The sequence below is a fragment of the Mytilus edulis genome, chromosome 14, assembly GCF_963676685.1.
Source record: "Mytilus edulis chromosome 14, xbMytEdul2.2, whole genome shotgun sequence".
Classification (NCBI taxonomy): Eukaryota; Metazoa; Mollusca; class Bivalvia; order Mytilida; family Mytilidae; genus Mytilus; species Mytilus edulis.
The window spans coordinates 11,170,995-11,178,184 of record NC_092357.1 but is presented as its reverse complement, the minus strand read 5'-3'; positions in this window follow the sequence as shown (position 1 = coordinate 11,178,184).

Genomic DNA, 7,190 nt, shown 5'->3' with positions numbered 1-7,190 from the left:
GTATGTCTTTTTACGACTATATATTGTTTATGTTTGCCCCTTTGTACAGCTTCTTATATGTGTTCCGATTGCGACAAGGTCCCCAAATGTGACAGGTACTTACAAAGTTCCCGACATGCGACAATCACTTGCAAGGTTTATCATGCAGGACAGACAACGAGAACGTTCCCGACATGCGACAAGCACTTACAATGTTAAGGACGCGGGACAGACAACGTGAACATTTCCGACATGCGACAAGCATTTAAAAGGTTTATGACGCAGGACAGCTAACGAGAACGTTCTGGACAGGTGACAAGTACTGAAAAGGTTTCTGATGCTCGATAAATACCGACAAAGTTTCAGACATGCGTCAAACATTGAAAATGTTACCGACATAAGATCCATACTGGCAAGGTTACCGACACGCGGCAAACACTGACAAGTATTCAGACACGCGACAAACACTGACAAGGTTTCAGACACCCGGCAAACACTGACAAAGTTCAAGACACGCCGCAAACACTGACAAGGTTCCACACACGCAGCCACTTTGACAAGGTTCCAGACACGCGGCAAACACTGACAAGGTTCCAGACACGAGGCAAATATTTACAAAGTTCCAGACACGCGGCAAACACTGACATGGTTTTCGTTGCGCTAAACATTCCTCACAAAGTTTCCGAAGCACGACAAACAACGACAAGGTTTCGGACACTCGGCAAACACTGACACGGTTTCCATCACTCTCCAAATACTGACAAAGTTTCTGACGCGCGACAAATATTGTCAAGTTTCCTTTCATGTGACAATCACATATAAACATATAGAAGGTTAAACTCGTTAAACAATCTCCTCTAAAACATTAAAAGTGAGGTGTGCGATATACACGTAAGGATACATATAATACTTAAAGTGACTAAGCCAAGTGAACAACTAAGAAAACAAGAATAAAACACACGTACATAATTACTAGTATGTTGATCTGTTCAAACAAAAACAATTATATGTCTAGTATGCATGTTTGGGTAATTAATTGCATATTCCAGATCCATCATCGAAAGCAAAATGATAATTTTTACGGAAATCTTTTCTGCACAAAGTGTTATTTGACATCAGAAGAAATATTAGAAAATGTTATAAGTATACAAATTATTAAATCTGAGGGTCTGGATGGAGACACAGGATAGAGAAAAAATTGATAGAAATTTGAAAATACAGACACATTGGTAGAAAAATAAAGATTAGAAATTAATTTGAAAAATACGGAAATAGGGCATTGACTTCAAAAAGGATAAAAAATTGTTATAAAGCCAAAGAAGTGCAAAGTTGAAGAGCATCGAGGACCAAAATTCCAAAAATTATGTCAAATACGGCTTAAGTAATCTATTACTGGGATAAGAAAATCCTTAGGAATTCGAAAAATTCAAAGTTTTGTAAAGGGAAATTGATTAATTGGTATTCATGTCAACACCGAAGTGCTTACTACTGGGCTGGCAATACCCTCGGGGTCGAAAAGTCCATCAGCAGGGGCATTGACCCAGTGGTATACATAGTTATCAAAGGTACCCAGCTATATACGCCAAACGCACATCTAGTCTACATAAAACTCATCAGTGACGCTCAGATCAAAATAGTTATAAAGCCAAAGAAGTACAAAGTTGAAGAGCATTGAGGACCCAAACCTTGTCTTGTTTATGGATTGAAAATAACGTCGAAATTTATGGCTGGTTTTAATGAAAAACAACAGATATATTTCCAATTACTGAACAACAATAAGACAATAAAACTAATATTACGTAACTACTTTAGACATTTCTCTGTTTTTTTAGTATTAAGACATTAAAATGATTCTGAAACAGATGTATTTTTTCACGTGGTTTACATTAATATTGTCTCCAGTTCCCTGTAAATCATATCCTCAATACGCTTGAAATCTATATTTGGTAATAATAAACCAGACATATATCATGTATATCAGTTTACAACTTTAAAAACTGCCTTTAAAACACCATTATTTTAGTTTAACTGCTTTCTTCCATTTGACAATGAGATAAATCAATGTTGTGTATACATCAAAAATATCAACTCTGTCTTTTTTTTTTACTACTCAACGAAAGATACGATACACAAGTGTGAACCAAAATATAAACATTCATTTACAAAGCATTTGCATGTGGTTAAAAGAATTTGATCATATTGGAAATTTAGAAATATCAAGTTAATGAACACTGGGGTCAAAGTATCTAAATATCTGCAAAAACATTCAAAATTTTCAGCAGATCAGGTTTAGTGTAAAGGTTTAGTTCTATTATCGATTTTTGAATTTTATGGTGAAAATAAGATATTTTGAAAGAATAAAAATTCCAAATATTTTATTTATAAAAAAGAAGATGTGGTATGATTGTCAATGAGAAAACGCTACACAAGAGACCAAAATGACACAGAAATTAACAACAAAAAGTAACAGAACGACCTTCAACAATGAGCAAAGCCCATACCGCGTAGTCAGCTATAAAAGGCCCCGAAATGACAATGTAAAACAATTCAAACGAGAAAATTAACGGCCTTATTTATGTACAAAAAAATGAACAAAAACAAATATGGAACAAATAAACAAACGACAACCACTGAATTAAAGGCTCCTGACTTGGGAAAGCCACATGCACACATAATGTAGCGGGGTTAAACATGTTAGGGGGATTCCAACTCTCCCCTAACCTGGGACAGTGATATGACAGTACAACATAACGACCTATTAAAAAAGGCTTTACTCATCAGATGTACAAAAATACAATTTGACGTGGCCGAGTACTTGTACATCCCAGCAACAAAAAGATAGTAGGTACAGATCTGAGAGTACTCGTAGTAAATTCACAGCTAGTTCAAAGCCACTAACAACTAATAAAAAAAATTCATGCTTCTAAGACTAAATTATTAATCCGTACACAACCAACATCCAATGGATTTAGTGTAAAGACGTCATAAACAGTCAGAGAAAAACATGACATTGTGCAATGCCAATATACAGGTATCGACAGATTTTGGAATCATGAATTTGAATTTTTGTCTTAAATTAATGGTTGTGATGAGAAAACAAGTGAAACTGCGTGCTACTGCTCACTTATGATACCCCCGCCACAAGTGGATAATTTAAAAGAAAATGTAAAAATATGTAATTATTCTGTTAACAGGAAGTTGTTGAAAGATGAATCTGAAAAACACACCACACGTTATAGCTGACTTGTTTAAACCCTGAAACCAAATTTCACAAATCCTTGTATTGCAGTTCATGAGAAAAAATGCGACGAAAAAATATTCATGGGACGGACGGACTGACGGATAGATGGATGGATGGACAGACAGAGGTAAAACAGTATACTCCCACTTTTTTTAAAGCGGGGTATAATAACACTCTGTAAACAATTAGAGCAATAGGGCAATTATTTACCTCGGTACAGTGTATTCAATTTCTTTACAATTTATATGGAAAGTACATTGCCTTGTATCGTTTCCTTTGTTGTCCAGTATATTATATATTCGAGACGCAAGAGATGTAGAATAATACATGTAATAATTCAATTATAATTATAAAACCAAAGTTTCTTTAATTCAATTTTCGAGCTGTTATGACAATGGTTTGGATGCTGTTCATCTTTTAGATGTCTGTATACTGTTAATAATCAACTTGAAACGAACTCAAAGGGTAAATTATTTACTAATGCAATTAAAAAAGTGTTTGTATATTAGACATATTAAATATTAATTCTTACTTCAAGTGTTGTAATGTAGGGGCAATAAGGCCCTTATTTGGCCCAAAAATTACTGCAATTTTAAAAGTTATCATACATATTCTTAAATTACTGAAAACTTGACTAAGGTACAAGGTATTCAGAAAAACAAAACAAAATTGACATTGAATAAGTTACAATGGCGACAAATCATGAGTTTAATTTGCATATTTTGTAAAATTTCATGATTTTTCCTTGTTTTTCATCAAATTTTTAGTATATTTTAGATGGAAAAAGTATGTGCGCACCCACGAAACAACTCTATATTTGGTGAGATAATGTTAATAGTTATAATAAAGCTTCAGTTAAATTATTTTGTTGTTTCTTGGCGGCCCACGATGTTTCCATAATGGAAATAAAGATAGAAAACAGCATTAATTCTGTATTTTCATTGTTTTTGTGAAAACAGAACATTTAATGACGTAATTGTGACGTCATCAGATAAAAATCTTGATGTTTTTCATTTATAGTTCTTGACCCTATGCATTTCTAACCATTATGCGCCAATTTGAAATAGTTATCAAACATTTTATTTTCTTGGGCCAAAACCAGGCCTTAATGCCCCTACTCCTTTGGCTGGCGACTTTGAAGAAAATACATTGGTATTAAAAGATTGCCACTTAACCAGGTTTCGATGGAAAGAAATAACGAAAGGTTTTATGGTTCAAACGACAAACCTTTCAATTCCTATTTAGCAAAATGAAGTTAACTAATTTTGAATCACGTTGTTAAATAAAGTGAAATATTTATGAACAAGTAGATATACAAAACAAGAAAATCTCAGGTGTTAACTGGGGGTATACATATACATTCCTGAATCATCCCTGGCAAGCATTAAAACCATTACGGAAGTGGAACGTCAGTTCGGCTCTGTGGGATGTTCAAATACACAGCCACGTCCAATCGGAATTGGTTTATTTAATCAGATGTCGCGTGCAGGAATAACATGCTGTTTGCATGTTATATATAAAAGATCTAGAACCATTTTATGGGATTGCTGGTAGCCTGTTGGAAGACAAAATGTATGTTTGCTATATATCACATCTTAATGACAATGCTCGCTAGACAGTCCTATTTCACTGACGGTCTTTCGTCTAGATCCCCTCTGTTACAGATCTGACTTATTATGTAAAATTTGAAATTGTAAAAAAAACATTTCAAATAAAAATAAATACGTGAGACACTGAAAAGCTTCTTCATTTATTGAAAAATTGTGTAGCGTGCAATATATCAATTTAGAGTCATAATGATTGCAAAATTTAAAACTTCACTATGCAGAAGAATTCTCAAATCAAATTTAATATAGAGTTCTATCTTATTGAAAATATCAACTATTCCATTTGACATTTAAAAAAATCATACCACGCAGTGCTATAAATAAATGTGATTGTTCTCCAAATTCAGACAGTATCTAATAAAACACATTAAGACATTATCTTATAAAACAATATAAATTATAAATCACCAATTTCTGTGCAGTCATATGTTATTCAGATTTTATAATTTACAGTCTACTCCACGGCAGTTTCTTGAATATATCTGCAATTTATTTATAATTTGATGTATGTATCCTTTCGTGGTGGATATGCAACTTTCGCATTAAGAAGATCACATCGTGTTGTTATGTAATAGTTTGTGTAATCTTCGAATTACAATAATAACAACAGGAACAACATACCACTGATACATATAACATATTACTTTTACATGCAGAGTTTCGTCAGTGTGAACATGGTGAATGCTATGTCAGGAATTGTCTGTTGGAGTAAAACATAATGATGTTCGTCTAGAAAAGGGCGTAAGGGAGAAATATGGTATTTTAAAACAGGGTGGACAGATGTAAGGGAACACTGGAATGAGGGTAGACTAAGGAACGGGGAGAAGAGGGGTAATAAAAATAGCGATATTTTTTTTAATGTGCAAAAGAAGATTATGGGTGTAAAAGGGAATTAGGAAAAGCGGGTAAGGAAAGTATGAATTTCGGGTAGGGAAAGGAATAAGGGATCCACTGTCCACTCCCTGTTTTTGCATGCAATGGATAAATAGGGGGACCAAGACTACCATTAATTGGAAAAGCCGTCCATGTTAAGTACAGACATCATGCAAAGACATTTGTCCTGTATTAGGCCACCTATTGACCACTACGGTTGATGTTGCAAAGTTCTTTAACGGTACAGATCTTGCATATCAATTTTCTAACTCGGGGCAAATAGAATTGTCGTCATCATTCTGACAAGACGTGGCCACACTTTGGCACAACTTTTGGGAATTTTCGATCCTTAATGCTCTTCAACTTTGTACTTCTTTGGCTTTATAGACATTTTGATACGAGCGTTACTGGTGAGTCTTATGTAGAAGAAACGCGCGTATGGCGTACTAAATTATAATACTGGTACCTTTGATAACTATATAATTAGAACATCTCACACATTTTTGCACTGGATTGTGCTCTGCGTTAGACCACCTATTGACCACTCAAAGAGTTGATGTAACAAATTGTCTTAACGTGAAAACAAAGTTCATATCACTCTCCTAATCCGACGCATTTACGTCCACATTTGAGAGATGCTCTTCAAGTTGAGGGCAATATCAGCTTAATGTTCATACCCCTACCTTTTTCATCAAATTGGCATGGTGTGTGTTTGTTTGCTTTGAATTGCATTGAAATATATGTCATATTTAAAAAAAAAAATAGATGTGGTATAATTGTTAATGAGACAACTCTCCACAAGAGACCAAACTTTCAAAAGAGACATAATGACACAGAAACTAACACCATAAGTCACCATACGGCTTCAAACAATGAACAGACCCCATACCGAATAGTCGTTAATTAAAGGCCCCGAAATGACAAATATAAAACATTTAAAACGAGATAACTGACGGCCTAAATATTAAATTCATATGTGTTGTCACAAAATATTGAATTGTTTATATATATACATATAAAATAAGGTGATGTGGTAAGATTGGTTATGAGACAACTATCAAACAGAACCTTAATGACGACAGCTTTGGATTTTCATTTATTTTGGCCTCGAACATCACTGTAGAGACCTTTATTGTCGAAATGCGCATCTGGTGCAGAAAAATTGGTACCAATTATGTTATTACTAATCTAGTGGGTGCAAGTTTGTAAACCTTATAAAGAAGAGGGTGTGGGGTATGTATTTTTCACAAATATTCTGATCTTCATTTTGACGGAAAACAGTATTCTCAATCAAGATTTCTCCCATACCTTAGACTATTACCGGGTTTGTAATAACATGAGCAACACGATGGATGCCACATGTGGAACAGGATCTGCTTACCCTTCCAGACACCTGAGATCACCCCCAGTTTTTTGGTTAGGGTTCGTGTCGCTTGGTCTTTAGTTTTCTATGTTATGTGTTATGTACTATAATTTGTCTGTTTGTCCTT